The following is a 25,780-nucleotide window of genomic DNA, read 5'->3' as shown; positions in this document are numbered from 1 at the left end:
TACCAGTGGTTGCAGGAAAAAATCAACATATACACTGGCTTTTTCACACAGACTGCCAATACTTGCCACAATTGGTCTTCCAGGCGGTTTGGTTATGGATTTATGAACCTTCGGTAACAAATAGAGGGTCGGGATGACCGGCTGATCAACCCATAGGTACTTTTTCTCAGTCTCATTGATGATGCCAAGATGCCAGGCTGAATCCAATAGACGATGGAGTTTGGACATGAAGAGGGCAGTCGGATCAGATGGAAGTCTGGAATAAGAAGTATTAACACTTAATTGTCTGTTAGCCTCTTCTAAATACATGTCCGTAGGCCAAATGACAACATTCCCCCCTTTGTCCGCCTCCTTCACCAAGAAATTGTTATTATTTCTCAGATTTTGAATGGCTGATTTTTCAGCCTGGTTGAGATTGGGCGCTCTTGGTGATTGAGGTTTCAATTTCTGAATATCCGCTTTCACAAGTTCGAAAAAAATTCGAACAGCTGGAACTAAAGAAAATGGAGGGTTCGTTACAGATTTATTCCTATGAGGAAATCGAGGCCTACTTACATCATTCTCATTCTCCTGGAGCAAGTCCAGAAGATCCCTGAACACCCTCTGTTCATCTGACATGGAATAATCTCCCACCGAGGGTTTGTTATAGATGACTTGGAAAATCAATTTCCTACAAAAAAGATAGAGGTCCTTTGTCAAAGTGAATTTGTCCAGAACATGAGTTGGAGAAAAGGTTAGTCCCCTCTCTAGGACTGATATTTCATGTGCTGAAAGTACATACTGTGATAAATTAATGATATGAAGTTTGTCCTTACCCACTTGTACATCCTCATGTAGAGTAGGAGCCCCATCAGGGTGAGATCTTATTTCCTGAACCTCCCGGTGTTCACCCGCTGTGGGGGTCGGGCCTTGGATCTGGTAAACACTGTTGTTTGGTTGCCTACAGCGCCGGCCCCTCCTGGGCCGGTGTCTAGGTCGCTGTCTGTTGAGGACAAAAAAATCACTCGAACTCTCTCTCCTCCCTTCTGTATGGCCAGTTCGTTGTGCAAAATTATTCTTGGGACGCCCAGGTTGTCGAGAATTTTCTCTATGTTTCCATTTGAAGGGATTTTTACTATCAAAGTCGCCTTGATCCCGCTGAAATTTTTTTTCTCTTTTTGTCAATAATGGTCTTTTCATAGACATCCATAGAGTCCTTCAATTTTTGTTGGAACAATAGGACACGTGATTGATCCTCAAGTTTGAGAAGTTTACCCTCAAGATCTTTGATATTCGTCTTAGTTGTGGCGAGTAGAGTTCTATCGTGCTCCAATAACATATTTATCAATATGTTGGAGCACCGTATGAGACCTTGTTCCCAGGTTTCTTGGAACACCAAAGATGGTTCCCAGGCTGGGAAGATTGTAACCCGAAGACCTCTAGGCACAATACCCACACGGAGGTACTCCTCCAAACACTGAATGTTCCACCAAAGTCTGATACCGGTCTTATGTGCTATGGTCAGATCTGAGGTTAATAGGGTAAATTCATCTGAATTAGAACTAAGGGACGGACCAGGCCCAAATATAGCACCGGACTGTGCCAAACATGCCGCCTCGCGAGACTCCCAGTCCATAATGGACCACCACTAATGCAAAAATATTAAATATATAATTGTAATAATCACAATAGAGAGGCGTGCTACCCCAGAATTTTCTACAAGGGCAGAAACAACTGATTTGCCAAACCGGGAAAGGGGGCGCACAGCCAATATCTAATTATAATATAAGAAACACTCAATGCTAACCCATGCAGTAAAAAGCGAGACAGTATTAGAAGAAAAAGAACTGCATAATGGGAAGCAGAGTTCAATATTGTAATAAAAAGCAATCTTTATTGTAGCCAAAATTACATAAAAACATTTAAAATGCAGAACACACTAAATAGCACGGTATGAGTCTCCCCACCAACTCACAATAATATGATGGTAAACCATGATAACATATAGTAACACAAAAGGAGACAAGATACACCCCTTGACAAGAGCCACAGTATGCAATACTGTGCGTATGTGATAATGTATACCTGAGATAATTAATGCATTGAAGTCATGCGACCAAACATATAACACAGCGCGGACTTTCCAGAATGGCAGCGCCCGTCGGGCAGAACCATGGCTGCCGCTATTCATGTCGCTGTTAGCTGACTCCTCGCCCGGACCTAGTTACCACTGCACCTACAGGTGATCTGACTTTCTTATAATTATGGAGCATATTTATACTTTGTTGTGGCAGGTACTCTGCACACACTTGCCCTGAGGAAGCTGCTGATGCAGCGATACGCGTGGGTCCTTGCCCACGGGATCTTTTTCTGACTCTCCCTCCCCTCTCCACCATTATTGAGCCTTGATCTTTCCCCCTGACTGACCCTCTGGTGGGGGAGTTTACATCATGGATGGGTCCTTGGTTTTGCTATTGGTATAGTATCATTATTCTCTTGTTCCGGACAAGGATTTATAGGGTTACAACCTTTCCATATCCATCCTCTTTTCCACCAGATACAAACTGGGTCGGCCACTTTATATAAGAGAATTATATGCATGGTTTATTTATGCAATTGTAAAAATCCCTTTATATATATATTGTGGGGTTATGTACTGTGTTATATGTTTGGTCACATGACTTCAATGCATTAATTATCTCAGGTATACATTATCACATACGCACAGTATTGCATACTGTGGCTCTTGTCAAGGGGTGTATCTTGTCTCCTTTTGTGTTACTATATGTTATCATGGTATACCATCATATTATTGTGAGTTGGTGGGGAGACTCATACCGTGCTATTTAGTGTGTTCTGCATTTTAAATGTTTTTATGTAATTTTGGCTACAATAAAGATTGCTTTTTATTACAATATTGAACTCTGCTTCCCATTATGCAGTTCTTTTTCTTCTAATACTGTCTCGCTTTTTACTGCATGGGTTAGCATTGAGTGTTTCTTATATTATAATTAGATATTGGCTGTGTGCCCCCTTTCCCGGTTTGGCTTAGCAGTGGTTTCCTAGCAGCTATTTTACCATGAAGGCCTGCTGCACAAAGTCGCCTCTTAACAGTTGTTCTAGAGATGTGTCTGCTGCTAGAACTCTGTGTGACATTGACCTGGTCTCTAATCTGAGCTGCTGTTACCAGCCTCAGAAATCGTAGGTTGACTCGGATAAACTTATCCTCCGCAGCAGAGTTGACTCTTGGTCTTCCTTTCCTGGGGCGGTCCTCATGTGAGCCAGTTTCTTTGTAGCGTTTGGTGGTTTTTGCTACTGCACTTCAGGACACTTTCAAAGTTTTCCCAATTTTTCGGACTGACTGACCTTCATTTCTTAAAGTAATGATGGCCACTCGTTTTTCTTTACTTACCTGCTTTTTTCTTGCCATAATACAAATTTTAACAGTCTATTCAGTAGGACTATCAGATGTGTATCCACAAGACTTCTACACAAAACAACTGATGGTCCCAACTAAATTTATAAATTATTTGGCATCATCATCAGCGCGGGGGGGCAGTGAATAAGTACGGTATACTCACCGGTCCTTCCCTGCAGCACCGCGATGTCCACCTTGTCTGTCGGCCAGCTGATCGGTGTAGAGAGCGCTGAGCACCGGGATGACTTTATCGCTGTGCGCGCTCTCCACACACAGCAGCGGCCACAGACAGGAGAACATCGCGATGCTGCAGGGGAACGGCTCCACACAGGTCAGCGGCGCTGCTGCTGACACAGAGAGGAAGACGAGCAATGCTGCAGGGAGTGAGGAAAGGCAAGTATAAACGTTTATTTTTTTTTTCTGTGCCATAGGATACAGACCATATCCCAGGATGGGGGTATATTATGAGCAGAATGGGGGTATATTATGAGCAGGATTGGTGTACATGAGCAGGATGGGGATATTTATCAGGATGGGGGTTATACTAAAATGAGGGACATATATACAAGGATGGGGATCATATAAAAGGCAGAAGGAGCATTACCAGGATGGGGTACCTTACCTTGGGGACATTACCCCCATAAGAGTGCCAGTAGCAGATCCTCGCCCCATAACAGTGTGTCATGACCAAATTTTTTTGCTTAAAATTTTATTTTCCTATTTTCCTCCTCTAAAGCCTGCTTTACACCTTTCAATTAAGCATACGATATCGTATGCAATGTGACATGCCCCCATCGTATGTGCGACACGTTCAATTTGTTGACGGTGTCGCACAAACGATTATTTGCCGTCACATGTACTTACCCTTCCATACGACCTCGATGTGGGCGGCAAACATCCACTTCCTGGCGTGGGAGGGACGTTCAGCGTCACAGCGACGTCACACGGCAGCCGGCCAATAGATGCGGAGGGGCGGAGATGAGCGGGATGTAAACATCCCGCCCACCTCCTTCCTTCTGCATAGCTGGCGGGAGCCGCAGGACGCAGGTAAGCTGCAGTTCATCGTTCCCGGGGTGTCACACACTGTGATGCGTGCTGCCTCGGGAACATTGAACAACCCGACGTGCAATTTTTAGCAAATGAACGACGTGTATGTGATGAACGGTTTTACGCTCAATCGCAGTCGCACGTAGCTGTCACACGCTACACCACCACTAACAATGCCGGATGTGCGTCACTTACGACGTGACCCCGCAGACACATCGTTAGATATATGGTAGCGTGTAAAGCCCGCTTAAATCCAGGGTGCGTCTTATGGTCCGGTGAGTCTTATAGTCCGAAAAATACGGTATATACACACACACACACACACACACACACACACACACACACACACACACACACACACACACACACATATATATATACATATATAACAAATAAACAAAAACTCCAATGTTTTGCAAAATTTTTAAGCTTGAAAAATGGCTGTGGACTTTGCCTTTCTATACATTAAAAATAAATATATACTGACACAGGAGAAACCAAAAGGACAATCTTTGTTGGGTGAATGGAGCTCTATGGATGTGTTTGGTGAACATGCTGAAAACTTTTCTACAGCCAAACGTAAGGGTTGATGCAATGTGAACAGGGTCCAAAGATGCTTTGGCGCCTTCAATCATTATGGTTAGGGGAAGGAAGCAGATTCAAAGTCTACTTTTGTGACAAATCGCAACTTTGAAATTATCTGCCTTTTAAGTGCCAGCTCCGTTAATCTGTATTATTGAAGTGCAAAATAAAAATCTATACTAGTTACCGCTAATAACTTAATTCCACTTAAGGAATAAATAGTGTTAAAAAATGGAAAGTTAGAGGCGCATGCGCGGACTCTGATGTGAGCAGACGTCTTCATGTGAGCTCTGCACCCCGGGCCGCCGCTCACAAGTTCCCAGCACCTTACCGTCCCAATGGACAGTAAGCCATTACAAGACTAGCACCAAAGCATGCCCCGAGCATGAAAAGGGGGTGCCCCAGGCCGTCAGGAACGCACCATCCGTGATCTCCTCCAGACACAGGCAGCTCCAGGCCCATCCAAGATGGCGCCGCCTGTCAGCATAGCAGAGAGGGAGGAAGCAGAAACAGAGCGGGAAGGAGGTCAGAACACTGCAGCCACCACAACCTCTCGTTTCATGGCCTCTGAGGAGTTGTTACAATCAATCAGAGCAACATTCAAAGCTGAACTAACAGCAGCCATGGAACCCTTCACAGCACAGCTACAGGATATCACACATAGAGCTGCAACTTTGGAATAAAAAATGGATGATGCAGCAGAGGCATTGGAGGAAGACAGAGAGGCTCTGCAGGAACATGATTCCAGACTAGAGATGCTGGAGCTGAAATGCGAAGATCTGGAGAATAGAACCAAGAGGGGAAACATACCGTGTTTCCCCAAAAAAGGACATTTTTGTGTACTCACCGTAAAATGTCTTTCTTGGAGCCTTTCATTGGGGGAAACAGACAGTGGGTTATATGGTGTCTCCAGGGGAGGCGTGACACTAGGTTTGAAAAAAATGTTAGCTCCTCCTCCCACAGCATATAACCCCAGATAGGCGGGAACTAGCTCAGTTTGTTGTAAAAGCAGTAGGAAAAGGACAACCAAAACCACAAGGGCGGGAGCTGTGTCCCCCCAATGAAAGGCTCCAAGAAAGACATTTTACAATGAGTACACAAAAATGTCCTTTCCTTTCTCGCCTTTTCATTGGGGGACACAGACAGTGGGACGTCCCAAAGCAGTCCCTGGGTGGGAACTGAACTATTAACAGTGTAGAACATCAGCCTAAGAGCTAACAACTGCAACTGCAGGGAACACATAAACACTGTCAAAAAACCGAGCAGTGGCCACTTATAAATGGGCCACTGCCGCCTGAAGGACTTGTCTTCCAAGAGCAGCATCCGCGGATGCATGCGTATGCACTCTGTAGAATTTTGAAAACGTGTGCACACTGGAGCAGGTAGCGGCCTTGCAAAGTTGGGCCGCCGAAGCCTGATGGCGGATAGCCCAGGAGGCACCCACTGCTCGTGTAGAGTGGGCCTGCACAGATTGAGGCGGAACAACACCTCGTGTTTTGTAAGTTTCACACATGGCAGTCCTGATCCATCGAGAAATCGTGGATTTAGAAGCCCGGTCGCCCTTTTTGTGTTCTTCTGAGAGGACGAAAAGGGCATCGGACTTGCGCAACGGTGCTGTTCTGGAGATGTAGATCCGCAGAGCCCTGACAAGATCGAGAGTGTGAAGGGCTTTCTCAAAAGGAGTGGACTGGGGCCGGGCAGAATGACGGCAACACAATGTCCTCGTTCAGGTGGAAAGAGGATACGACCTTCGGAAGGAAGGCGGGGGAAGGCCGAAGGACTACCTTATCATGATGGAATATCAGGTAAGGTGAGCGACAGGACAGAGCTGCCAGTTCGGACACTCACCTGATAGAGGTAATAGCGACTAAAAAGGCAACTTTCCAAGACAGCCGTTGAAGAGAGATTTCTCTCAAGGGTTTGAAAGGAGGAAGCTGAAGTGCTCCGAGAACCAAATTCAGATCCCAGGGATCTAAGGGGTGGCGATAATGAGGGACCAAATGCGCTACCCCTTGAAGAAAGGTACGGACCTGAGGGCGAGAAGCCAGCTGCTTCTGGAAAAAAATTGACAAGGCAGAAACTTGTCCTGTAAGAGTATTGAGAGCAAGACCAGAGTCCATACCGTCTTGCAAAAAAGCAAGAACATTAGGGATTGAAAAGGTCAGGGCGACCGATTATGACGGTCACACCAGGACAGATAGGTCTTCCAGGTCCTGTGATAAATGCTGGGGGAGGAAGGCTTGCGAGCATTAAGCATGGTATGAACTACCCTGGAAGAAAGATGAGACTTGGCTAGAATCAAGGATTCAAGCACCACGCCGTCAAATGCAGCTGTGCTGTATTCTGGTGGAATATTGGACCTTGCGACAGAAGATCCGGGCGGTCGGGAAGACGCCAGGGAGAGTCGCTGAGAAGGTGGAGGAGCTCTGGAAACCAAGCTCTTCTGGGCCAGTCCGGGGCCACGAGGATCACCGGGATTCCCTCCGCTTTGATTTACTTGATTACTCTCGGAATGAGAGGGAACAAAAGGAAAATGTATGGCAGGCGAAACAGCGACCACGGGAGGACTAGAGCGTCGGAGCCGAGCGCTAGCGGGTCTCTCGACCGGGATACGAAGGGATGTACTTTGGCGTTTAGCCGAGACGCCATGAGGTCCACATCTGGGAGCCCCCAACGAAGAGCGATCTGATGGAACACTTCGTCGTGGAGGGACCATTCCCCTGCCGCTAGACCTTGCCTGCGGAGAAAGTCTGCGGCCCAGTTGTCCATCCCGGGAATATGGACAGCTGAAATAATGGGGATGTGCTTCTCTGCCCAAAGAAGAATCCTGGAAACTTCTTTCATCACTGCCCTGCTGCGAGTTCTTCCCTGACAGTTGACGTAAGCCACAGCCGTGGCATTGCCTGACTGGATCCGAACCGGGAGGCCCAGAAGCAAGGGTTGAAAGGTCTGAAGGGCCAGAAATATGGCCCTGATCTCCAGAACGTTGATATGAAGGGATCGCTCGGGGTGAGACCAGCATCTGTGAGCAGTGTGGTGGAGAAACACCGCCCCCCAGCCTAACAGGCTGGCATCTGTCATGACTACGTGTCACTGGACAGAGCGGAAGAATTTCCCCTGAGATAGGGATGAGACCTGAGTCCACCAGACGAGGGAGCTGAGGGCAGTCCGAGATAAGCGGACTGACCGGTCTAGAGAGGCTGGATTCTTGTCCCAAGAGGACAGAAGATCCAATTGCAGAGGGCGCAAATGGAATTGGGCAAACGACACGGCTTCCATGACTGCTACCATCTTGCCTAACACTCTCATCCCACTCCGGAGGGATGGGTAATGGCGGGAGCGGAAGGATTGGGCGGCCCGGATCAGGGAAGACCTCTTGTCTTCTGGAAGAAAAACCCTGGGCCTGAAGCATGTCTATCAGCATACCTAAAAAGGTGATGCGCTGATGAGGAATGAGGGATGACTTGTTGAAGTTGAGAAGCCACCCTAGCCTTGAGAGCGTGTCTGGGCAAATTTGCACGCTTTCTGAGCAAACTTGAGGAGAGCTCCCCTTGACAAGTAGGTCGTCCAAATAGGGAACGACCAGAACGCCTCTGGTGTGCAAAATGGACACGACGGCCGCCATGACCTTTGTGAAGACCCGAGGCGCAGTAGCCAGTCCAAAAGGAAGGGCCCTGAATTGGAAATGACGGTGTCCTACAGCAAAACGAAGGAACCGTTGATGCGATACACATATGGGAATGTGTAAATAAGCATCTTGAATGTCTATGGAAGCTAGGAATTCTCCCGGTTCCATAGCAGCTAGTACGGCTCGCAATGATTCCATTCGGAAGGTCCGAATCCGTACGGACCTGTTTAGCCTTTTGAGGTCCAGTATAGGACGGACAGAGCCATCTTTTTTGGGGACGACAAAGAGGTTTGAATAGAAACCTTTGCCGCGCTGTTCCAGGAGCACTGGAATGATAATGTTTGCTTTCTGTAAAGAGGCTATGGCCTGAAATAAGGCCTGGCTTTGCGTTGTGGACTTTGGAAGCCGAGAAAGCAGAAACCTGTTGGCCGGTAGGGAATGGAAATCGATCTTCTAACCTGAGGTAACGATTTCTCGAACCCAAGCATCGTGAGTATGGTCTAGCCAGATATCCCGAAAAAGCAGAAGCCGCCCTCCAACAGGAGTCGGCTCTGAGGGGTACCCGGCGTCATGCTGAAGGGGCCTTCGCGGGGCGAGGTCCCTTGGGTTTAGATTGCCTGGAGTGGGAACGCCAGGAAGAGTCCTTTGAGGGACCGGATCCCCGATCTGAGCGTTGCGATGACCCCTGTGATGGTTTTTGGGGGGCGGGCCGAAAGGACTGCCTGCACCAAGAAGACTTTTTAAAATTTTTGGATACAGGCCGCTATTGTGGTAGAATGGTACTTTTACCACCCGTCGTCTCAGATATAAGCTTGTCCAGGGATTCTCCAAACAGATGAAGACCCTGGAAGGAGAGTGTGGACAGGAACTTCTTGGAGGCACTGTCCGCGTTCCATATCTTTAAGCCACAGGACTTCTGCGGGCAAAAACAGCGTTGGCTGCCGTTAGGGCTGACAAACTAGCTGCATCTAAGGAGCCGTGAAGCAAGTAATTAGAGGCTAGAGAGAACAAATCAAGGATCTCAAGAGCCTCTGAAGGAATATTGCAAGAGCGAAGCAACTTGCGCAAGTTCCTACTCCACACACTCATAGCTCTCGCCACCCATGTCAAGGCAAACAGGGGGCGCAGAGAGGAGCTGGAAGCCTGGAAAATAGATTTGACCGCAGCATCAATTGCGCGGTCAGACGAGTCCTTGAGAGACGCGGTGTCTGAGACAGACATAATCGTGTGTTTAGCCAGCCTGGATACTGGCGGATCCACAACGGGGGGTACTGACCAGAGCTTAATCAGTTCCGATGGAAAGGGATAAGCGAATGAAGAGGAGGATTTTTTATTAAACCTCCTATCAGGGAGATCCCACCATTTTAGATATGATTTGATGAAAAATCGGATCCTGGGCAAAGGACTTAGGAGGCTTCTTGGCCCGCTTGATTGCCGACTGAGAAGTCGGGTCCGAAGGCTGATCAGAAATCGACAGAGTGATTGACAGCCGAAATTAATGTGTCTTCCATATGTCTAGACTCAGAAGGGACATCTGAATCAGAGTCAGAGTCTTGGGAATCATGACTACTAAAGGTCACAGAGCCTGAGTCAGACTGATCATCGTCCGAGTCGGACGAGACGTAATGGTCGCAATGGCGCCTTTTGGAGACAGCCTTTTTACGTACTGGGAGCGACACACCAGACGAAGGCGGGCTCCCCTGGGGGAGCTGAGCCGGGGGGAGGCTGTGAGCCCGTGGAAGGCTGGGATATCTGAGCGGCCAGGTCATCTAACCTCTTAGAAGAGCCCAGGCAGGAATAACGTCGTCAGACTGGGGTACTGCCTGGATAGTGGCCGCAGCCAAATCCACAGACTGCACGACCTCCTGGTCCGGCAGCGGAGGCTGTTGTGACATGGTAGTAGGGGCATCACAGCCCCGGCATAGTGGATAGCTTCGGCCATTACAAAAACGAGCGTCCACAGGTGGTACAAGCATAGTACAGGTCCATAGAGGATGCCTGGGTAGCTTTATCACCCTTGCGGTTACGCATGTCAGCAACAGTTCCACAATAAGTACAGTGAGCCTCTAGCAGTATTATAAAGGGACTGCTGTGGGTGAGGAGCTGCTAGCAGAATTATAAATGACTGCTATGCAGAGCCGGTATATACTGAGTAAAGTAGCACACCCTGTCAAACAGTCGGTATATATCTACAGGCACAGTTAGTATATACTGCTAAAAGCTGATATACACCGCCAGCCAGCAGACACACACCGCTAGAAAGACAGCGATATACCACTGAGCAGAGCGGTATATAGTGCTGCAGAATCGCAGAGCCAAGGAGGCGATCTCACCCATGTCTGCTTCCCACATGTAATGGCGTCCAGTGTTCTCTTGCAGCATGGAGGGGAGAGACGGCCCACTTGAGGGAGCACCTTCTAGAGCAGTGGAGGGGGCGTTGCTAGAATGCAGGCAGACGCCGGGAGCTAAATTAATGATGAGTCCCCGGGATCACGGCCTGCATCGCCCCACCGGCGCCTTTCCAGGCGGCGGTTTGGATGCAGGGGACTGACTCGTCGTCTCCCTATCTGCTCCTGGCTCCGTCTGAAGACGCGTCGGTCCTGGGATGCGGGGATCTCGGGGACGCATCTTCGGCTCAAGGCTGAAGCAGGTTCTCGGCTCTGCTCAGCCCTCTGGAGCTACCTTTGTGAGGTGCTTCCAGTGAGCCTGGAGGGGTACGCAGACCCGACCACTTGGGCGCGAGGGAAGACTGACTGCTTGTGCACGCCAGGTTTACTCTGCCCGTACACGGGGGGAACGGGGGTGGCAAGGCACCCTGGTATTGCCCCTATCAAAAATAGAATGAATAAGAAAAGAAAAACAAAATAAAAAGTAAAAATAAGCTGGCCTGAGGCACCTCTGGTGGAGCTCAGTCCAGACATGTCAGCCTCCCTGCTGACACTAGTAAAAAACTGAGCTAGTTCCCGCCTAGCTGGGGTTACATGCTGTGGGAGGAGGAGCTAACACTTTTTTCAAACCTAGTGTCACGCCTCCCCTGGAGACACCATATAACCCACTGTCTGTGTCCCCCAATGAAAAGGCGAGAAAGGAATAAGACATCCCCCGAAAATAAGAAATCCCAGGAGTTTTCAGGGAAGCTTTAATATAAGACATCCCCTGAAAATAAGACATAGCTGTGGTCAATAATGAAGTGTCATGCAGCGGTGAAAGAGTTAAAGACACTGCAGGACACTTCATTATAGGCAGCGGGCACCCCCAGAAGAGAGAAGAAAGAAGACGCCGCGATCATACTCACCAGAAGCCGACCAGGAGCAGGTGAGCGCATCAAGGTCCCGCAGCGGAACACACACACACACACACACACACACACACACACACACATCAGATCGTATCCACACACTCACAACATCCAGTGATATCACTTGCTTCTCGGCGGCGATACTGTGCGTGCAGTGACCTTCCAGGACCTGCCGGAGGACCACATGGCCGGAAGCATGTGGTATCTCCGGATGTTGTGAGTGTGTGAGCGCGTATGTGCGATATCGTCAGTGTGTGTGTGAGTGTATGCAATCGGATGTGTGCGTGTATGCTGTCTGATGTGTGAGTGAGTGTGTGTGAGTGTATGCGATCGGATCTGTGAGTGTCGGCAGGAAGCAGAGGAGCACGGCGTGCAGCTGTGCAGCTGGGATCGTGGGGTGGGTGTGTGTGTTTGTGTGTGTGAGTGTGATCTGTGTGTTTGTGTGTGTGAGTGTGATCTGTGTGTTTGTGTGTGTGAGTGTGATCTGTGTGTGTGTGTGTGTGTGTGTGTGTGTGTGTATGAAATCTGATGTCAGCCAGACGCAGGGGAGCACAGCTGCAGGGAGATCACAGGGAGAGGGAGATCACAGGGAGAAGTGTGTGTGTGTGATCTGATGTCAGTCAAATGCAGGGGAGGCATGCAGCACACCTGCTGGGAGATCACAGGAGGATCTGGGAGCCATACAGACGCCCTGGGCTGGTAAGTATGAAGATCCAGGGATGGGGGGGGTCTGATTTTTGTGGGGGGTAAACTTACTCCCAACCATGTCTCCTCGAGAATAAGACACCCCCTGAAAATAAGACATAGTGCTTTTTTCAGGGCAAAAAAAAAATATAAGACAGTGTCTTATTTTCGGGGAAACAGGGTAAGGATCAGAGGTATGCTAGAGTCCTGCACTAATTTGAAAGAAATGGCAGTTAACCTTTTCAGGGCCCTCTTACCAGAGACTGATCCTCAACAACTGGACATTGTTCGGATCCATAGAGCTTTAGGCTATGTGCCCACGGGACTCTGTATCTGCGGATTTTTCTGCAGATAAATCCGCAGCATTCCCCCGGAATCCGCACCTTTGCATAGGTGCGGATTTTGCTTTTTTTGACATTCACTTGCATGGGCGAAATCCGCAGGAATAATTGACATGCTGCTGATTTTTCCACAGGGAAATCTGCATTATTTCCGCTGCGGAAAAAAACACAGCGTGGGCACAGCAGTTCCCAAATGCCCTAGAAATGGCTGGGGAGTAGCTGTGCTGCAGATGTTTGAAAAATCCGCGGCAAATTCCGCACATTTTCCTCAGCGTGGGCACATAGCCTTAAACCGTCCCTCTCAAGATTCTGTCCCTAGAGACATTATCCTTAAACTACGTTGGGAAGACTACAGAGATGTAATTTTACAAGCTGCCAGGAACTCCCCGGCTCTCCCAGGATCTGTGTCCCTTTTTGCTGACATCAGCACAGCCACCCTGATGAGAAGAAGAGAACTTAAAGGGATCACCATGGCATTGATCAAGGCTAAGATCAGATACAAGTGGGGCTTCCCTTTTGCGCTGATCTTCACTCACAAGGGATCTTCTTATATCATCAGCTCCCTGGAAGAAGGAAAGTCAGTCCTCCAAAAAGCAGGAATTGAAAATGATCCGGACGCCCCACTCCCGCAGAGACCCCAAAGAGCCTGGCAGATAACTAGACGGCAATGAAACCGCCATGCTGAACCTCAAGGACTGCATGCACATTGAATCTGCATCTTACAGGCCTACTCTGGCGAACCCTGAACCATCATTATAAGGTTAAATACAATCCTGGTTTAAATGTTATAGTCTATTGTACAGGTGAAGAGCCCGGGGGAGCAGCATGCTGCCCATATAAGTGTAGATCAGTTGTACGACGTTAGTATTGCTTTTCTACCACATTTCCATGAATATGGATCTCTACTGAGTATTGTACTTTTACTATTGCGATTACAGTTTATATGTTAAAGTTTTCTTTTATGGTTATGACTACTGACATACCATGAATGCATTCCTGAATGTTGCTCTCTGAGGGCAGGGAGAGACAAAATAGATGTAAGTGAATTTTTAGTGTCTCAGATGGCATTTGAAAACTACGATGGCTTTTAAAGTATTATCCCATAACATTAGAGGCTTTAACAGACCACAGAAGAGAAGGCGGGCTTTCGTAGACTACATGCACCAAAAACCAGAGGTTATATTTTTACAAGAAACCCACTTCTCTACATCCTCTCAGCCTAAATATTTCCATTCCCAATACAGTAGGTTCTGTATCTCCGCTAATGTTACGAAGAACAGGGGGAATATGATCTGTTTGCACAACTCTTTTCCTATGCAGGTTTTGGGAACATATTCCGATGGGGAGGGCAGATTTGTAGCAGTCTGGGGGGGGGAGGTGCACTCCAAAAAAGTCTGTTTTTTCAGCAGTTATGCTCCACCCTCAGACAAATACAAACCCTCAGAGCTATCTCCAAGTGGATGACAGTATAATCGGGGGGAGGGGGGGGGGGGCGGGGGGCTTTAATCTAAACCTTAATAACGTATTAGACAGCTCCTCTGCTAAAAGGACAGACATTTCAATATCAGATAGAAAAGCACTCAATGTGATCCTGAAAAAGCATGCATTGGCAGATACGTGGAGGGAGGCTAATGGATCGATGAGGGGGTATACATATTTTTCTCCGGCACATAATTCATATTCGAGGATAGATTATACATTGACTAACTCGGTGAATTTCCCAGCCCTATTATACTCCAGACATATTCCCTCAGCATGATCAAACCATGACTGTGTACTTTCGGTTTTTAAATTGGATTTTGCAGCATCTAGAGCAGGGGTGGGGAACCTTTTTACTGCCGGGGGCCATTTGGAAATTTTTATCAACCTTCGGGGCCGCACAAAATTAGCAATGTGAAAATGACCCGGCTATATTTGGTCAAACAATTAACTCACCCGTACCGTGGTAGCTGCAGCAGCTTCTCTTTGGTGCGGCTGTGATGTTCGGTGATACTAATCATGTGGCTTCTCACAACTGCTTTTCCAGGTTTGTCTCTGTCTGGAGCGCAATCAACTCTTTGTGATAATAAGATTGGTAAACTATATACCTCACACAACAGAGACAGGAACTGCTGTATATAAATCACAGGAGACACACATCACAGGAAACACTGGGGGCACATACATCACACATGTATATGCTGTCAGACCCTCCTGTGAGGTATATTCCCCCAGCCCCTCCTGTGAGGTATATGCCCCCAGCCCCTCCAGTGAGGTATATGCCCCCAGCCCCTCCAGTGAGGTATATGCCCCCAGCCCCTCCAGTGAGGTATATGCCCCCAGCCCCTCCAGTGAGGTATATGCCCCCAGCCCCTCCAGTGAGGTATATGCCCCCAGCCCCTCCAGTGAGGTATTTGCCCCCAGCCCCTCCAGTGAGGTATATGCCCCCAGCCCCTCCAGTGAGGTATATGCCCCCAGCCCCTCCAGTGAGGTATATGCCCCCAGCCCCTCCAGTGAGGTATATGCCCCCAGCCCCTCCAGTGAGGTATATGCCCCCAGCCCCTCCAGTGAGGTATATGCCCCCAGCCCCTCCAGTGAGGTATATGCCCCCAGCCCCTCCAGTGAGGTATTTGCCCCCAGCCCCTCCAGTGAGGTATTTGCCCCCAGCCCCTCCAGTGAGGTATATGCCCCCAGCCCCTCCAGTGAGGTATATGCCCCCAGCCCCTCCAGTGAGGTATATGCCCCCAGCCCCTCCAGTGAGGTATATGCCCCTAGCCCCTCCAGTGAGGTATATGCCCCCAGCCCCTCCAGTGAGGTATATGCCCCCAGCCCCTCCAGTGAGGTATATGCCCCCAGCCCCTCCAGTGAGGTATATGCCCCCAGCCCCTCCAGTGAGGTATATGCCCCCAGCCCCTCCAGTGAGGTATATGCCCCCAGCCCCTCCTGTGAGGTATATGCCCCCAGCCCCTCCTGTGAGGTATATGCCCTCAGCCCCTCCTTTGAGGTATATTCCCCCAGCCCCTCCAGTGAGGTATATGCCCCCAGCCCCTCCAGTGAGGTATATGCCCCCAGCCCCTCTAGTGAGGTATTTGCCCCCAGCCCCTCTAGTGAGGTATATGCCCCCAGCCCCTCCAGTGAGGTATATTCCCCCAGCCCCTCCAGTGAGGCATATGCCCCCAGCCCCTCCTGTGAGGCATATGCCCCCAGCCCCTCCAGTGAGGCATATGCCCCCAGCCCCTCCTGTGAGGCATATGCCCCCAGCCCCTCCTGTGAGGCATATGCCCCCAGCCCCTCCTGTGAGGCATATGCCCCCAGCCCCTCCTGTGAGGCATATGCCCCCAGCCCCTCCTGTGAGGCATATGCCGCCAGCCCCTCCTGTGAGGCATATGCCGCCAGCCCCTCCTGTGAGGCATATGCCGCCAGCCCCTCCTGTGAGGCATATGCCGCCAGCCCCTCCTGTGAGGCATATGCCGCCAGCCCCTCCTGTGAGGCATATGCCGCCAGCCCCTCCTGTGAGGCATATGCCCCCAGCCCCTCCTGTGAGGCATATGCCCCCAGCCCCTCCTGTGAGGCATATGCCGCCAGCCCCTCCTGTGAGGCATATGCCGCCAGCCCCTCCTGTGAGGCATATGCCGCCAGCCCCTCCTGAGGCATATGCTCCCAGCCCCTCCTGTGAGGCATATGCCCCCAGCCCCTCCTGTGAGGCATATGCCGCCAGCCCCTCCTGTGAGGCATATGCCGCCAGCCCCTCCTGTGAGGCATATGCCGCCAGCCCCTCCTGAGGCATATGCTCCCAGCCCCTCCTGTGAGGCATATGCCCCCAGCCCCTCCTGTGAGGCATATGCCCCCAGCCCCTCCTGTGAGGCATATGCCCCCAGCCCCTCCTGTGAGGTGTATGCCTCCAGCTCCTCCTGTGAGGTGTATGCCTCCAGTCCCTCGTGTGATGTATATGCCCCCAGCATCTCAAATGTGATGTAAAAGCCCCCAGCATCTCAAATGTAATGTAATGCCCCAGCATCTCAAATGTGATGTATATGCCCTTTACATCTTCAATGTGATTTATCACAGAAGGGGCTGGGCCATACACATCACAAGAGATACTGGGGGCATATACATGACCGGAGGGGCTGGGAGCATATACATGACAGGAAAGGCTGGGGGCATAGACATCACAAGAGGGGTATCACAAGATTATAATATTGTTCCTCTCACTGAGAACATTGAATAAGAGGGGCTGGGGCACAGACATCACTGGGAGACATAAACTTGGCTGTGGGGCACAGACATCACCAGGGAAAGGGGCACAGGCATCACCGGGGGAAGGGGCACAGGCATCACCGGGAGGAGACTGGGGGCATGGACATCACTAGGAAGCATTGGAGGGAACACAATACTAGGGGTGACACACAGCACTTACAACTGCACACAGTGTCGGAGAGCGGGCACACAGCGCCAGAGAGCGGGTGCAGGGAACAGGCATCACTAGGGGGGGCACAGGACATCACTGAGAGTAGACTGGGGGCATGGACAGCACTTGTGGAGCACAGCATTGCAGGGAACACAATACTGGGGGTGACAGTACTCAGCTTCACACAGCACTGGAGGAGGCACACAGTGTCGGAGAGCGGGCACAAGTAGAAGGGAAGGGTAGGGATGCACAGCCAAAAATGAGAACATACGAGTGCAGCCCTATGTGTGGAAATGCATAATGGATAAAAGGGAGAGGAAAGCACACATAATATGGGCGCACATCAAAACAATCAAGAATTTAATATGCAATGTGTTTTATTGGATCAAAAAAGACAGAAGACATTGTATAAAAACCTTTAAAATACACACATAACAACGTGACCTCAAAAGTACTCCAATTCTAGCAGATGACAGTGGTTCCAATAGACATAAAATAACTATTAGTGGATTCTATACAAAGAGACAATATAGTGCATGCAAATGACCATTATTCATGATTGTGAAGGCCAAACAATCAATAAGATGGATTATATCAAAGTATTGACAAATAATGAAGGCATGGACATCAAAATAATAATACAAGTGATGTATCCCAAACAGGAACTGTACCTAAAGCAATAATATGCAAAGCCGGCCCATCAAAATACCCACACAGCGCGGTGTGGCAGATAACAGTGAGATCCACTCAACAATGATATAAGATGACACTATACATCAAGAGCGGCCAGACAATAGATAAAGTGGATTCTATTAAAATATAGGTAGATATTGAGAGCATAGGCATCAAAATAATGCAAATGATATATCCCAACCAGGAGCTATACCTAAGGCAATTATATGTAAGGCCGGCCCGTCATAATTTCCACATGGCGCTGTGCGGCAGATAACAGCAGGATCCACTCAACAATGATATAGGGTGACACTATAAATCAAGAGCAGCCCCTAAGGGATGACCATCATATCTTAAAAAGTGGAAAAATAGGACATTAATATACTAGTCCCAATAGTATATAGGGCACAAATGATCAAAAAATAGTATCCTATTAAATACAGGGTAGTAGAAGCCCCCATACAAGGCACCTAGGCCTGAGCACATGGGAGGGAATACTGCTGAAATAAGAGTGGATCAAAAAATGCACTCACCGACCACTCCAACAATGTGGGGGTCAAGTGGGTGTAATTACCAGCCGGGCCCGGTATGGTCAGAAAAGTTGCATGCAAAAAATATAGAAGGAGTAAAAATGAAGTCAAGAAAAGGCCCAACTCGTTGCGCTGACTAGCAGCTTTGTTACCGGAGAGCGGGCACAGGCATCACTAGGTGAGGCACAGGCATAATTAGGGGTGGCACAGACAGGACTGGGCAGCCATAGGCATCAGTAGCAGGGCACAGACATCAATGGGGGGGCAGAGGACAACACTATGGGGGGGGCACAGGCATCATTATGAGGGGGCACAGGCATCATTATGAGGGGGCACAGGCATCATTATGAGGGGGCACAGGCATCACTATGGGGAGACTGTGGGGTACGGATAGCAGTTGCAGAGCACAGAAATCACAGCACTCGGAGCTGCACACAGCGCCAGAGAGCGGGTATACAGCGCCGGAGAGCGGGCGCAGGGCAGACAGTGCCGCAGACCGGGTACACAGCACCAGAGAGCGGGCACAGGGCACACAGCGCCGGAGACCGGGTACACAGCGCCAGAGAGCGGGTGCAGGGCACACAGCGCCGGAGACCGGGTACACAGCGCCAGAGAGCGGGCGCAGGGCACACAGCACCGGAGACTAACTACACAGCAAGGGAAAGCAGGCGGACGTGTACATACCGCTGTAAGTAGGAAGTGGTTAAGCGGCTGTGGGCCGGAACCGCAGAGCGCTAAACCCGCCCACAAAGTAAGTCCTGAGCACTCCTGCACTGGCCAGCGGGAGAGCTCAGTGGTACGTTCAAACAGTGCATGTAGGGATTTAAAGGGCCGGCGGCCAGCAAGACTGCGCCGAAGGCTCAAGCACTGCTACCCCCGGGAATCTGCCCGGGGGCCGTATGAAAGGTCATGGCGGGCCGCATGCGGCCCGCGGGCCGGAGGTTCCCCACCCCTGATCTAGAGTAAACAGATGGAGATTATATGAGTCCCTGATTACCAACCAAGAAACAATAAAATATATAGAGAAAGAGCTAAACACCTATTTTGCTACCAATCAAAAGTGCAGAAACAAGGGCAGGTACCCTTTGGCTAGCACACAAAAAGTTCATTACCGGCTTCTTCATCAAACTTGCATCCACAAAAAAGAAAAAAATTCGGCCCAAAGAGACTTAGAGACCACTTTGTTCTGGAAACAGCAAATCAAGCACACCCCACTCTTTACCTCTCCAAACGCATTTCAGACATTAAACTTCAGATACAAACCCTATTGACGACAAAGGCTGAACAGGCGCTAAGATGGACTCAGGCGACATATTACAGGCTTTCCAATAAGATGGACAAACTATTAGCCAAGCAGCTCAGGGATAAAGAGAAGTTCAATTCAGTGTACACACTAAATGATAAACAGGGCAGTTAAACCTCTAACCCTGATAAAGTCTACAAACTCTTTCATGACTTCTATCAATCCCTCTATACACAACCGGTTCAAACACATATCTGAGATCGACAATTTTTTTAATTCTATAAATATCCCCTCGTTGACCACAAGCTTCGCAACATTGCTCCAGGCAAAGATTACAAACGAAGAGGTGGAGGAGGCGGTTAAACTAAAACCCCATAAGGCACCAGGCCCGGATGGGCTTTTGGCTATTTATTATAAGAAATTTTTCCACATACTAACACCCCATGTTCTCAACATTTTTAATGATATATTGGAAGTGAAACCAATGCCCCCAGAATTCTTATTAGCCCACATAACAGTCATTCCAAAACCCAAAAAAGATCCCCTACAGGTAAAAAATTATAGGCCCATCTCACTTTTAAATGTGGATCTAAAGCTCTTTACATCCATATTAGCAAAATTTAGAATTAACGAAGGTATACAGTCACTTATCCACCCTGATGAGGTGGGATTTATACCTTCCCGCCAAGCTCCAGATAATATTAGGAAAAATTTAAATATTATTCACCATGCCAATAAAATTAAAACTCCATTACTGGTACTGGCACCCGATATAGAAAAAGCTTTTGATTCAGTGATCTGGCCTTACCCGTTTAGAGTGCTTGCTAAAATGGGCTTTACCCCAAATTATATACGCACCATACACTTACTATACAACAACCCCATGGCCTACTTAAAACTACCGACTACAGCCCCACAGCCTATCTGCATAGGACGAGGTACCAGACAAGGGTGCCCATTATCACCCTCTTTTTTTTTTTTTTTTTTAAATTCTTTATTTTAAAGCCAAACTCGTAACAAACAGTACATCCCCTGCCCCCAACTGGGACGCAGGTAATATTACAGAAATGACGGTAGTATATATACAGTCTGCACACATATACAATTCCCATCCCCGCTACTACTCAGGTCTGGCCCAGTTTACATATTTTATAAGCCGACCCAACTTAATGTAAGTAGGGAGAAGAGCGAAGAAAAAGAAATCAGGGCCTGAACCAAGGTTGAAGGCCTGTAGAGAAAGAAAGAAATAAAGAAAGGGGAAGGAGAAGAGGACAGAAAAGAAGATCAGGGAATAAAGTAGAGAGAAAGGAAAAGAGGGGGAGAAATAAGGCGACAAGAGAAAAAAAAAAAAAAAAAAAAAAAAAAAAAAAAAAAAAGAGGGGTAAATCAGGAATCCTGAGGTTCCGTGACCAAGTCCGCGTACTCCGCCGAGGAGGTGAACTCTATCCATGGGAACCATGTCCGATAAAAGTCCTCCTGGCGATCGTTAATAGAGGATGTCAAATCCTCCATATGCATCAGATCGTTAATCCGCGAAACCCACTGCGTCACCGTGGGGGGGGGTAGTAGACTTCCAACCAAGCGGAACGCAAGACCTGGCAGACATGACCAGGAATCTAAGCAAAGATCTCCTATATTTAGAAACCGGGAGTTCGGATAGCTGTAGAATGAAAAGCTCCGGACCCAATGTTTCAGAAGTACCGGTCACTCGTCTGATTACCTCCCCCACTTCTGACCAAAACCGCTGCAGAGAAGGGCAAGACCAAAAAATGTGCACAAAATCACCCTCCCCCTGACCACATCTCCAACAAACCGGGTCAACTGAGGGAAACATTCTATGGAGTCTGGTCGGGACCCTGTACCACCTGGCCAACAGTTTGTAATTAGCTTCCAGCAGTCTGGAACTGATCGAAGTTCTATGTGCTAGCTGGAGGATTTTGTTTCTTTGTGAGTCGGATAAACTAATCCCCAGGTCCCTCTCCCACTGCAACAGGTAGGTCGGGGGGGGCAAATCCCCCGGATCTGATAGCATGTTGTATACCAAGGATAGTGAGTGCCGTACGACTCCCTCTCCCAGACACAGCTTTTCAAATCCCGTGGGCGGTCCGACATATCGGCTGAAGCGAGGAAGGGAAAGCATGTAGTGCCTCAACTGCATAGCCCTCCAATCCCCCAGGGAACCCGAAGGCAAGAAGCCCCGGATATCTGTCAGTGAAAGCCAATCCCCCTCTCTACCCAGATGACAGGCTCTGAATTTGCCCCCTTGAACCCACTTTCTGAAGACCGGATCCAAGAGACCAGGACGGAATTCCGGGTCACCTAGTATGGGTGTCATAGGAGAAGGCACTGGCAAAAGAAGACGTCTGACCTCCCCTCTCGAACAGTATTCAACAGTGGCACCAATGGTAGTATGAGATCTCAGAGCAGGCAGGGGGAGGTTCAAAAGCCAAGGGATGGCCGGAAGATGTATTTCCGAGAAGCTCTGTTCTAGGGCTACCCACGGCTTTGTGCTGGAATGGCGGCACCAGTCCAACACCCTAACCATGTGCGTGGCCAGATAGTACTTTTTAAGGTCTGGGATACCCAGGCCTCCCCTACTCTTAGGCCTGCACAAAAGAGATCGGGAAAGTCTCGCAGGTTTGTTGGCCCAGATAAATTTGATCTGTAAAGAGGCCAGTTCCTTGAAGAAAGAGCTAGGGATCCTAATCGGCAAGGATTGAAAAAGATATAAGAGACGTGGCAGAATATTCATCTTCAAAATTGCACATCTCCCGAACCATGTGAAGTAGCCCTTCCCCCAGTTGGCGCAGTCTTTTCTAATTGATTGCAGGAGCGGGAGAAAATTCAATTTGTAGATTTGACTAGGGTCCGCAGGCACCTGGACGCCCAGATACTTCAAGGCCTGGCTAGCCCACCGAAATTCGAACGCGGATTGTAGCGAAGTGACTAACTCAAGGGGAAGAGATATATTTAGGGCCTCCGATTTTGACATATTAATTTTAAAGTTAGATAATGAGGAGTAGATTTCCAGCTCTCTCATAAGATTAGGGAGGGAAACCCGAGGGTTGGTAATAAAAAAAAGTAAATCGTCCGCATAGGCCGCGATTTTATAAGTAGAACCTGAGACGTTGGGGCCCGATATGTTAATGTTACTTCTGATCCGACTGAGCAGGGGTTCCAGAGTCAGTATAAAAATCAAAGGCGAGAGAGGACAACCCTGCCTTGTTCCATTGCGGATGGGGAATCTCTCTGAGAGGAGACCGTTCACTCTAACTGCTGCCGAAGGGATGCTGTACAGGGAGCAGATCCAAGCAAGCATCATGCTCCCCAACCCCACCGCCCGCAGAACCTCCTCCATAAAAATCCAGTTGACTCTGTCGAACGCTTTTTCTGCGTCGGTCGACAGAAGCATCAAAGGCAGCCCAACGGATTTAGCCTTGTGTATTATGTTCAAAGCCTTAGTCGTGTTGTCCCTTGCTTCCCTGCCCATCACCCTCTTTATTTGCCCTGGCGATGGAGCCTTTGGCCCAGGCCATCCGGGAACACTCAGACATAGAGGACACAAGATAGGACAGGAGACGTATAAACTTAGTCTATTCGCTGACGACCTTCTGTTGACGATGACGAATCCACACATCTCCCTCCCAAACTTATTTGACCTACTGAACAAATTCGAAAACCTGGCAGGCCTTCGGGTGAACATAGACAAGACGGAAGTCCTTTTTCTGAACACATCTCCAGACACCCAGAACGCTATTCTCTCTAATTTCAAGTTCCAGAAACAATCCCATTACATCCCTTATCTAGGGATTAATTTAACCAGTCATTGGAATACTCTATTCAAATGGAATCTCAATCCTCTCATTCAACAAATGCTAACAGATTTAAAAAAGTGGTCCTTGGCATCAATTTCTTTCTTGGGTAGAGTCCACGCGATAAAGATGGTTACACTCCCGAGGTTCTTATATTTATTTCGATCCTTACCCATCCCACTACCACGTAGCATGTTTGTAAAGATCCACAAAGAATTCGCTAAATTTATTTGAAATAAGAGGGTAAGAATTGCGCAGCATACTCTTTTTCTTCATAGACGGTGGGGGGGGGTGTCTCTCCCTAACTTCTCCCTTTATCATAAGGCTGCCCAATTCGCCCAGGCCTCCGCGGTCATGATGGGTAGTGGAGCCCCTAGATGGGTGGGCCTAGAAAATGCGCTCCTAGCCCCCTATACGCTAAGTAGTCTACTATGGATGACGGGTTTGTTGCCCCTGAAGTTGGCAGAGACCAGTAGATTTCAAAATAGATTGCAGACAGTCCCATCTCCACTTCTGGACTTGTTCCGCAACCCAATGTTTATACCAGGAGATTGCCCTAGTGGTTTCTCTTGGTGGATAGAAAAAGGAATCACACGCATACATCATTTAGCCCCATTATGTAACCTATACTCTAAACCTGAAATGTTAAACAAGTTCTCACCACCAAAGGAAGAGTTCTTCAGAATTGAGCAGGTCTATTATTTTATACATACATTGCTGCAGGAAAGAAGAACATAAAACCCAACAGCTTTTGAGAGAGCGTGTATATTTGACCCGGGAGGGAAAGGCATAATATCAAAGACTTATAGCCCTTTGAACCACCTGGACTTGAGTCTTAAGCTGAGGGTAATGGATCAATGGGAGGAGGATCTGGGGATAACACTGAGTCCAGAGAGATGGTGACTGTGTTATGAAAACATTACTCGAGGTAGTAATCAAGTATCTCTAACGGAAACATCCATTAAAGTTTTCTATAGGGCATACCACGTACCAGCTCTCTTAAGCGAAATATACCCAGGGGTCTCAGATCGCTGCTTTAGGGGTTGCAGTCAAAAAGGGGACATAGCCCACATTTGGTGGACCTGTCCAGTGATGGCTGGCTTTTGGAAAGAAATCTCCTCTATTATAAATAGCTTCACTGACAACCCTAGAATTAATTCACCTGAGGTCCTTTTACTGAGTGATAAACCTACCGGCATAACTAATAAGTGCTTCAGACTGATATCATGTATCACCCTAGTAGCCAAAATTTATATAGCAAGCCAGTGGAAATCCTCAACCCTGTCAAAAGAGATGGCCATGCAGAGAATTAATACTATTATGCTATATGAAAAGATAAGCGCGCCTATGACATTTTCAGTAAGGATAATGCTGGTGATAAGCAGCAGTTAAAGGTAATTAACTTGTCTGAACATGATTTATCTGACTCATGTGTCTCTGTTGAGTAAAGGGCTGTCTTTTTCACCTTCATGTTCAGCAGATGTATTCACGTCCATAAAAGATCTTCATTTATTTTCAAGAAAGCTATTTTTTAAGAGATTATACAGTAAATCTGAAGGTATTATGGACTTCTCCACAACACACAGGAGAAGGAAGCTTTGGCTACACTTCAATCATTAGAAGAGGAGAATGAACCTACTATGGTGAGTGATTTCCCTCATTCTTTGTTAAAAAAATCTACCAAATTCCCTTCGTTCAACTCTTGTCCGGCCATTGAGATCTTCACGAGAATGGTATCTCAGGAATTCCAGCAGCAGTTTTCTCCCATGATGGGCCGTAGGAATTTAACGAGGAATGAAGAAAGGGCACTTAGGGATTTACAAACATGGGATGACGTATTGTTCAAGCCCGCCGATAAAGGCGGGAACATGGTCATTTGGCCGATTACCATGTAGGCACGACAGGTCTATAAATTATTAAATGTGCGTCAGTGCTATAAGAAACTGACTTGTAATCCCTTACCTGCCTTTCAGGATGAACTTCTCTCTATCCTTATGGCGGCCTTTGAAAATGGAATTATACCCAAAAAACTGATGGAGTGTATCAAAAATTTACATCTCCGATTGGCGACGTTTTATCTTATCCCGAAAGTGCACAAAAACTTAACGGACCCCCCTGGGAGACCCATAGTGGCAGGTAATGGTGGTCTATGCGAAGTA

At 48.3% G+C, this 25,780-nt stretch overlaps 1 protein-coding gene across 5 annotated transcripts in view; it reads right to left on the bottom strand.

The window, feature by feature from the left end:
* RARS1 (arginyl-tRNA synthetase 1) overlaps positions 1-25,780 on the bottom strand; it is a 736,258-nt gene that overhangs the window by 534,858 nt on the left and 175,620 nt on the right. The gene's annotated exons all lie outside the window — the stretch shown is intronic.

This window comes from Anomaloglossus baeobatrachus, chromosome 4 (genome assembly GCF_048569485.1).
Source record: "Anomaloglossus baeobatrachus isolate aAnoBae1 chromosome 4, aAnoBae1.hap1, whole genome shotgun sequence".
NCBI lineage: Eukaryota > Metazoa > Chordata > Amphibia > Anura > Aromobatidae > Anomaloglossus > Anomaloglossus baeobatrachus.
This window is presented reverse-complemented; position numbering and strand designations above follow the sequence as displayed.